The sequence below is a fragment of the Macrobrachium nipponense genome, chromosome 45 (assembly GCF_015104395.2).
Source record: "Macrobrachium nipponense isolate FS-2020 chromosome 45, ASM1510439v2, whole genome shotgun sequence".
Taxonomy (NCBI): Eukaryota; Metazoa; Arthropoda; class Malacostraca; order Decapoda; family Palaemonidae; genus Macrobrachium; species Macrobrachium nipponense.
Window position 1 is genome coordinate 5037307 of NC_061105.1, and position 10000 is coordinate 5047306.

At 34.4% G+C, this 10000-nt stretch overlaps 1 protein-coding gene and 1 long non-coding RNA gene across 2 annotated transcripts in view; both read right to left on the minus strand.

Annotated features, from left to right (window-relative positions):
- Window positions 1-10000, minus strand: part of LOC135214064 (rap1 GTPase-activating protein 1-like) — a 767625-nt gene that overhangs the window by 371460 nt on the left and 386165 nt on the right. The gene's annotated exons all lie outside the window — the stretch shown is intronic.
- LOC135214079 (uncharacterized) overlaps window positions 1-10000 on the minus strand; it is a 169289-nt gene that overhangs the window by 107122 nt on the left and 52167 nt on the right. Inside the window, exon 2 of the long non-coding RNA XR_010314253.1 lies at window positions 2785-2838. This is a non-coding gene — a long non-coding RNA (uncharacterized LOC135214079). The remainder of the gene's footprint in view (window positions 1-2784; window positions 2839-10000) is intronic.

Genomic DNA, 10000 nt, shown 5'->3' on the forward strand with positions numbered 1-10000 from the left:
ATAGCCCAGGCCCGAAAAATGTGTGTGTGTGTGGGGGGGGGGGGGTAAGGGGTGTGGGAGTTAGGGGGTATGGGGGGAGAGGGAGAAATGAGAAAAATATCAGGTCTGACCTAAATGAGAAACGAAGAGTTTTTAATTATTCTGCTGTGGTGGAGGTAAGAAAAAAAAAAAGGGGGGGGGGGGGGAGATGAGACCCCGGGATCGATCCCACCCTGGAATAGGGCAATGACTTGGGGCCAGTTTCCTGAAAAATTCCTCGTGAACTTGTTAATTTATTTCCTGAAAAATTCTCCGTGACCTTAATTTATGCAATGAATTATGCATCTGATTATGCACCTGATATGTAGTCGACTGCGGAGGGAAATGAAGAGACGATGACAACCGTTGCATACGTTGTAACTCGACAGACAAGAGGTCATAATTATTTATATATAATACACTCAGAAAGAACAAGATACAAAATATTCACAATAACAAGCATAACAGCAGAGCCTTCACGCAAATCACTCAAAACATCCACATCTCAAATGTTTTTAAACACACTCAGTGTTTATAAACACGCAACAGATTCGGCAACACCATTTCAAACCCAGTGGCTGACTATAGAAAAAAAAAAAAGTTATTAAAACTTTCCGATTGCCAATTTCTCCATGAAAGGTAAGAGTCGTAGCAGGTGATGACAGCCAGTATGGCTGCAATTACAAGGTAGTTAGGCCTCCCTAAGGATTAGGCCTACTGTATTAAAAGGAAAAGAAAACGCAGAGAAGGAAGGAAGGGGGGGATATTAACATTTCCTTGTTTTTCCTGTTTTTTTGGGGGAATATTTCTTTGGGGCTTTTCATATTCATATATGTTCAGATATTATGAGTTCAGCTTTTCATATTCATATATGTTCAGATATTATGAGTTAAGCTTTTCATATTCATATATGTTCAGATATTATGAGTTCAGCTTTTCATATTCATATATGTTCAGATATAATGAGTTCAGCTTTTCATATTCATATATGTTCAGATATTATGAGTTCAGCTTTTCATATTCATATATGTTCATATTATGAGTCAGCTTTTCATATTCATATATGTTCAGATATTAATGAGTTCAGCTTTTCAATATTCATATATGTTCAGATATAATGAGTTCAGCTTTTCATATTCATATATGTTCAGATATATGAGTTCAGCTTTTCATATTCATATATGTTCAGATATTATGAGTTCAGCTTTTCATATTCATATATGTTCAGATATAATGAGTAAAAAAATAAAATTAGGAAATAAGAAAAAGTACATTATTTCAGATACTAAAAGTAGAAAAATTAGCACATTATACACATATTCATACATATATACATGTATACTGTACGTATATATGTTAAGTATACCTAAAAATTTTGTTTCTAAGGAGTCGATGATTTACGCGGCAGCGACGCCAATTTGACATAATCAATGAGTCAATCTTAAATTTAAAAATATTAAAACAGAAAAAAAATTACGAGAGAAAAAGAATTAACTCGAAAATTTACTGCTGGATTAAATGTAATGATATGAATAAAAATCTTCATAGAGCAAATAATACAAATCTATAAATAAAAATGGTTAGAAACGAAAATACAACAAAGCAAAAGGGCCAAAGAAATCAATGTTTTTTAGTAGGCAAATAATGAAAAATCTATAAATAATTTTTCTAAAAAGGAATAATGCAATGAAAAACAGCAGCCAAACAGATAAACATATAAAGAGATATTGTTAAAAAGGACTAATACAACAAAGAAAAAGATCCAAAAAAAGACAAAAGGGAAGTTTGACAACTATATATGCAGAATTACGAACACAACCGAAGTGACTCAGAAATCACATGTGCATAATTACATACAACATATGTTCATGACACTTGCTCCTTTTAATGCAATCGTGTTCACATAACGCCTAAACCAGTTGTAACGGTTGGTTGCTGCCACGCAATGGATAGATGAATGCAGACATATACATACATGTATATATATATATATATATATATATATATATATATATATATATATATATTTATAGTGTATACATACATACATAGATGCCTGTATAACGAGACTGTTATATTATTTTATTCTATAGCCATTCCATGTTAAGGATATATATATATATATATATATATATATATATATATATATATATAAACCTGGTAAATGCAAGAGGAATGTCTGTTTCCTAAGAGAAAAACTAAACATGCAAATGGAATATTAAGGCTGGTGAGAACAAAGAAAATAAATCAAGCTTTCGACACAAAACTCACTGGAAAATGCAAGAAAAAAGTTTTTTTTTAAACCCGCAAAAGACAACTTATAATAATAATAAAAAAAACAATGACAAACAGCTTCACGAAATATAAGTAACAAAGAACGCAAACAACTGACATTAAACACAAGAGATTCACTTCACAGCACAAACAAAGGAATAAACGCGAGAGATGATCGAACGACATAAAAAACAAAAACAAGTCTTCAGGTCCCAAGGTCCCATCAATAAGATCTGAGGTCATCTTTATCGCCCTGGGGTCATTCAGTCACACGATTCCATCATTTCGCCATCATGACTTCCTGTCCTTAATTAACTAAAAAAAAAAGAAAAAAGAAAAATATGAGGACAACGAAAGAAGAGGCTAAATAAGAAGACAAGGGTAAAAAGCCAAAATGAAGGGAAGAAGAATTTGATAATAAAAATATGACAGTCATGCGACCTCATTCAGCCATCAACGTGACCTCAGGATTCGTCATCTTTGGCTACTCACTTCTCTGATCTCGTTCCCGTTATGATGGAGATTTATGAGGACGACTGAGCTTACCTGGAAAAGACAAAAAACATTATGTAAATTAGTGTCGTCAACATAAATAGGCATAAAACATGTAAGTGCACAGTTACATGTATTATCTCACTCTCTCTCTCTCTAGCTACCTATCTCTTTTTTTTTTTTCTCTCTCTCTCTCTCCCTCTTTCTCTTTATATATAATACTATATACTAAATATATAGATCATATATATATATATATATATATATTACCAAATAATGAAATGACTCTCTCTTTTTCTATCTCTCTCTCTCTCTAAATACACACACACACACACACACACACACACACACACACACACACACACACACACACACACATATATATATATATATATATATATATATATATATATATATATATAATATACACACACACTATATATATATATATATATCACAAGAACAAAAATAAACAATAACATATCACAGCATGAGACGAGATCAATAATTAACTTTCCTTCCCTTTTATTGATCCATCCAACAAAAGCGTGATCCATTCCAGACGTGACGTCACGGAGGGTTGCGTCATCGCCATGGGATCAAGGAAACAAAACTTACCCTTTCTCTCTCTCTCTCTCTCTCTCTCTCTCTCTCTCTCTCTCTCTCTCTCTCTCTCTCTCTCTCGTAAGTAGCCATCTTGCTTGGTGAGTCGTACCCGCGTGAAGTCAGATTAATCAACAGATATCACAAGTTTAACATACGACTAGAATTTGAGAAATATCTAGAAGTGTTCGTGAACTATCGGTGATAAGATTAGTGTGAAAATAGTAGGATAAAGCGTCTTCTAAGTTAGTTTATCAAGTGTAATACTATAAATCAGAACAAGATGGCAGTAAGTTCCAACTGCGGGAAGAGGTGGCGTAATTTGGCGTGTCTAGCAGATTCGCAATACGATGAGGTAGCAGGAAGGGAACTGGCATTTTCTCATCTATGAAATCAGCAACAGTCCTAACCAAAAAGATACAAAAGCATTCATAGATATATTAGAAGGATATAATCCTTCAAACTGGAACAAATCTAATGAAAACATCTTGAATAATTGAAGAAGTTCCAAATAAAATCCAAGTGGTCAAGAGACTCATAAAGAAAAATATACATAAACCAACATATTCCGACAAAAAAGAAAATGAATAAGGTGAATCTTGTGAATATCCTAATTGATGCATTAGGAAAAAGAATGCCAAAAGCATGCAAAACTGTGTAAGGTTTGGTATAGCATAGTCAATCCACAAAACCTAATCAGAAAATGTGCTGCATGCAACATTCCGACCCATCCACAGTGTGCTGAGGTAATACAAGATTTGAGAAAGATACAAGAATTTTTTGTTCAACATGTCTATCATGGATAGACAATGTTATTAAATCAAGATTGAATGTACAAATAGTTGAGGATGAAGAAGAAGAGGAAGAGAAGAAGAAAAAGAAAAAGAAAAAGAAGAAGAGGAAAACGGAAGAGAAGTTAAACAAAATGAAATGACAGAAAAAAATAAGGAAAACAAAGAACAAGATAAAAGTATGGATGCAGAGATACTCATTGATACTACATATGAGGCAATAAAGCAGCATACTACGAAGAAATAAATTACGATATGACAACAGAAAAGCAAATTCCGAAGAGGCTCTACCCAGATCTATACAATGACGGGAAAGAGGAAAAAATAGACAAGAAAGACAAAATCTGCAACCTTTTGAAAAGAGGGAATTGCAGATTTGGAGAAAGATGTTTACTACAAACATCCTAAGATATGTCAAAACTATGAAATATATGGTAAATGTGCATACTTAGATGGATATGGGGATGATTGCAGAGATCTGCATCCAAAAAATATGTAAAAAACCTAAAGAAGGAAAAGGATGTAAGCTTCGACAAAAAATGCAAATATATGCACCCTGTAGCCATGAATCATAATCAAATAAATAACCAACCAAGTAATAAAATCCAAAATAAGAAAGAAACAAATAAAGAGAGAAATCAAGAATATCAGGTAAAAGAGAAAAGCAAACCACCAATGAGATATGCAGAGGTGTGTCCAGCAAAAAAAATTTCAAAGCATCAGCTCCGAAATTCTACTCAAGAGATAATAAACTGTATTTATTATGCAAGAGGATATTGCAGAAACGGACGAAAAAAAATTGCAAAGATTCAGACACAAAATGAATAATTATGATGAGGAAGATCAAAATATTATGGAAAAGTTGGATTTTTTAATGTCAGAATTTCTGGAAATGAAAAAAAGAACAACATACCAGAACGGGAAAGAGACATGGGAAAATCCTTATTACTACCAGTATTAAATGAAGGAGAAAACACGCAAACCATCATAGTGATGGATGCGCAGGGTTTAGTTACGAGTAAACCTCAAAAAGAAAAATAGAGTACTTAGAAGAATAACTAACCCAAAATGAAAAAGAAAATAGATATAATGAATATAAGTGAAACCTGGTATTCCCAAGAGACTGGGAATGATGATCAAATAACAAAAGGGTTCCAAACTTATAGATCAGATAGAAAAAATAGGAATCAAGGGGGAACGCAATATATAGGGAAAGACAAAAAACAAGGAAAAATATATGAGAAATATAGTAACTCAGAATGTGAACTAATAGCGGTAGAATTTGAATCTGAAAAATTGATGAACATAGTAATAATATAGACCTCCTAATACTAAAAAGAGTTTGACTTAATAATTGAAAAATTGGATGATATATGTAGAAATCACAAGGACTGGGACTATTCTCCTATCTGGTGACTTCAACTTTCCTTTCGTAGAATGGAAAGAACGAATAGGAGATTGTGGTTGTACTTATACATATAAAAAAAAGAGAGTAATAGTAGTGCAGAAGATAAGAGGCAATTTGAAAAGCTATTAGATATGCTACTAGAATACAACATTCAACAAATAAATCACCTGCCAACAAGAAAGGAAAATACTTTAGACCTAGTATTTTGTGAACGAGATGAAATTATGTTAAAGAAATAATAGTTTATAATGCGAATATTTCAGACAATAATGTCATAGAATTAACAGTTCATTCCAAAGCAAGTGGAAAATAGAGATAAGCAAGAAATGAAAAAGTGGGAAGGATATGGAAAATACAACTTCTACAGTAAAATATAAAATGGTCAGAAATTAATGAGAATTAAACAAAGATTGTTGGATAACATTTCGTAAGTGATGACATAAGGGTAAATACGGAGATATTATATAAAATATTGGAGAAAATAGTGGAAAAATATATACCGAAGAAGAAAATAAAACATCATTCATGCATACCAAGAGACAGAAGGATCTTGTTCCAGAAAATCAGAATTGGAAAGTGGAAAAAAGTCTTGCAAAAGAAAAAAAATTGCATGGAAAGTTTATAGAACTAAAAAGTAAGATAGAAAATGCAGAACAAAAGATTATCAATCAAAAGAAAATGAAAAAAACGGGACTTGGAAGAAAAAACCCTATTAAATATCAAGCAAAACCCCAAGCTATTGATCTAATATGCGAAGAAGATGAATAAAAGAAGAATAGAAATAGGCCCTCTGAGAATTGAAGGGAGAATTAACGAATGAAAAAAAGGAAATTTGCAACATACTGGCAGAACGATATAAGAGAGAATTCACCCCTAGAATAGATATGATAAGATAATGATATAGAAGTAAGGGATGAAAATAGTGAATATTTAGCTGACATAGATATTAATGAAGCTGATATGTGCAGGCTATTAATGAAATTAAAAATGGAGCTGCTGCAGGGCCTGATGGAATTCCTGCTATTTTGTTAAAGAAAGTAGTTCATTCTATCGCAAAGCCACTTGCAATATTATTAAGACAAAGTGTAGATACAGGCAAGATTTATGATGAGCACAAATTAGCATATATTACCCCCTACTTTCAAAAGTGGATCAAGACTAGAGGCACAATGTAATTATGGCCTGTGAGTCTAACATCACATATTATGAAAGTGTATGAAAGGGTAATGAAGAAAAATTATTATGAAACATTTAATAAAAAATAATATGTTTAATAAAGGATAACATGGTTTCGTACCCGGAAAAAGTACACAAACCCAACTGTTAGTCCACCGTGAGAACATATTCAAAAATATGAAAGCGGAAATGAAACAGATGTGGTTTATTTAGACTTTGCAAAAGCTTTTGATATAAAGTACCAATAATAATTATTAGCGAAGAAAATTAGAAAACACAATATCGTGGATAAAGTAGGAAGATGGTTAAAAAGAATTTTTACACAACAGAAAACAGATAGTTATTGCAAACGACGAGAAATCGGATGAAGTCAAGGTAATATCCGGTGTGCCGCAAGGTACGGTGTTAGCTGCAATACTGTTTGTTATTATGATTGAAGACATAGACAATAATGTGAAGGATTCGGTAGTGAGTAGTTTCGCAGATGACACAAGAATAAGTAGAGAAATTACTTGTGATGAAGATAGGAACGCTCTACAAAGAGACCTTAACAAAGTATATGATTTGGGCAGAGGTAAATAGGATGGTATTTAACTCTGATAAATTTGAATCATAAATTATGGAGACAGAGAAAGAAAGCTATATGCATATAAGGGACCTAATAATAGACATCACAAATAAGGAAGCAGTTAAAGACCTTGGTGTGATGATGAATAGGAACATGTTATGCAATGATCAAATAGCAACTCTGTTGGCAAAATGTAAAGCAAAAATGGGAATGTTGTTACGGTACTTCAAAACAAGAAAAGCTGAACACATGATTATGCTTTATAAAACATATGTTCGTAGTCCACTTGAATATTGCAATATGATATGGTACCCACACTATCAAAAGGATATTGCACAAATAGAGAGTGTACAAAGGTCCTTTACAGCTAGAATAGAAGAAGTTAAGGACCTAGACTACTGGGAAAGACTACAATTCTTAAAATTATATAGTCTAGAAAGGAGAAGAGAACGCTACATGATAATTCAGGCATGGAAACAGATAGAAGGAATAGCAGAAAATATCATGGAACTAAAAATATCAGAAAGAGCAAGCAGAGGTAGATTAATAGTGCCCAAAACTATACCAGGAAAAATAAGGAAAGCACACAGGACATTAATCCACTACGCACCAGCATCGATAATGCAGCGTCTATTCAATGCGTTGCCAGCTCATCTGAGGAATATATCAGGAGTGAGCGTAGATGTGTTTAAGAAATAAGCTCGACAAATATCTAAACTGCATCCCAGATCATCCAAGATTGGAAGATCCAAATATACCGGAAGATGTACTAGCAACTCTCTGGTAGACATTAGAGGTGCCTCACACTGAGGGACCTGGGGCAACCCGAACAAGATGTAAGATATGTAAGTAAGGTAAGACTCTCTAGTGGATCTTTTGATAAAAAGGTTTCTTAAAAAATGACTTTCCCCATCATGCATGTAAATACGACCAACCATAGGCGACTAACTACATAGTACAAACTACTTAGGTCATCTGAGGGACAATGGTTTCTTCAGTAAATCTGAAATAAATCCACTCAAAATGGTTGTCGGGTCAGCAGAGAGAGAGAGAAAGAGAGAGAGAGAGAGAGAGAGAGAGAGAGAGAGAGAGAGAGAGAGAAACATATTAATTTGAAGCAAACGTGAAAACATAAAAAAAAAGCGCCGAAAATTAGCATGCCCCCCCCCCCCACCCCCCCCCCCCAATATAAAATAAAAATAAATAAACAAAAAGGGAACAACGCCCCCCAAAAAAAATAATTAAACAAAATCAACCCATCACCCCCCAAACCCCGCGCCCCCTCCAAAAGTGTAACCGGGAAGTGAATTTGCATAAATCCCAAAAAGAGTTGACGCTTTCCTGTTACGCCATTCCCAACGAGGAAGTGGTGTGTGTGTGTGGATGGGGGTAAAGGGGGGGAAGGGTGTTACGTATGTTACGTTCTGTCACGTTATTCGGTCTTTTTGACGCTCCCGCTCCGCCTACATTTAATGAACCGCTTAGAAGTGACCAAAGTACTTGGGGGGGGGGGGGGGGGGGGGGGGGGGGGGGGGGGGGTGAAGGGGGAGGGACAGAGATTCCTCCTCATTAGTCGTCTTAATTAGCGATTAATGGCCCTGTCGCTTCTAAATTGGTGGGACGCCTGTTTTGCGAGGCTGGATGCTACATTGTGTATGACTAGCAATTAACAAAAGTAACCGTAACGTCACCTGTAATAATAATAATAATAATAATAATAATAATAATAATAATAATAATCCACAATGGGGTCATTGTACAGATATACTTTTAATATACAATATTTACACTGACATCATTGAGCTCTCTCTCTCTCTCTCTCTCTCTCTCTCCACTCTCTCTCTCTCTCTGTTTAAGAAGTCTGCGAACGCATAAAAATCAAAATCAAAATCAAATTATAATTAGACAGACGAGCAGCAGATAAAAATAGACAAGAGAGTCAGAAATAAAAGCACAAATAAATATAACATACAGATATATAGTTATATAGTATATATATATATATATATATATATATATTATATATATATATATTATATATATATAGTATATATATATATAAATCACTCAGACCATCCATCACCCAACCTCACCCATTTCCATACGGAAAACAATTAACACCATTACATTATCCATTACAGTCGACATACCTTCATTATGATCATCCAGTCACTATCCATATTATTTTTAACCACAACGCCCCCCCCCCCACCCCTTCCCTCGCACATCAATAACCCCATACGCCCATCAGTAACCCATCCGTAAACCGTCCCCCCCCCCCAACCATTACCACCACCCACCTCCTCTCCCCTACTCCCCCAGTGCCAGTGCCAATTAAAAAAAAAAATAAAAAAGTCCCCAGTGAATACTAGCGACTGAATCACTTACTACATAACCATTTCGTATCAATTATGGAAGCCAGCAGATAATATAAGTTCGTTAATGGCATAACCGCCGCTGTTAATCATTACGCTGCATTGCCGTTATCATCATCAACGTCGCCGTCGTTATTAACAGAACGCTGTGCCGTTCCCCGTTAATTATAATCGTAGCGTCGATTACCATCAAGTTCCGGCTCGACGAATGTAATACACATTCGTCGTTGGTGGTGCCACTCTTTGGGGGAGGAGGGAATTATTAATGCTAATAACAATCATAAAAAACAAAGAA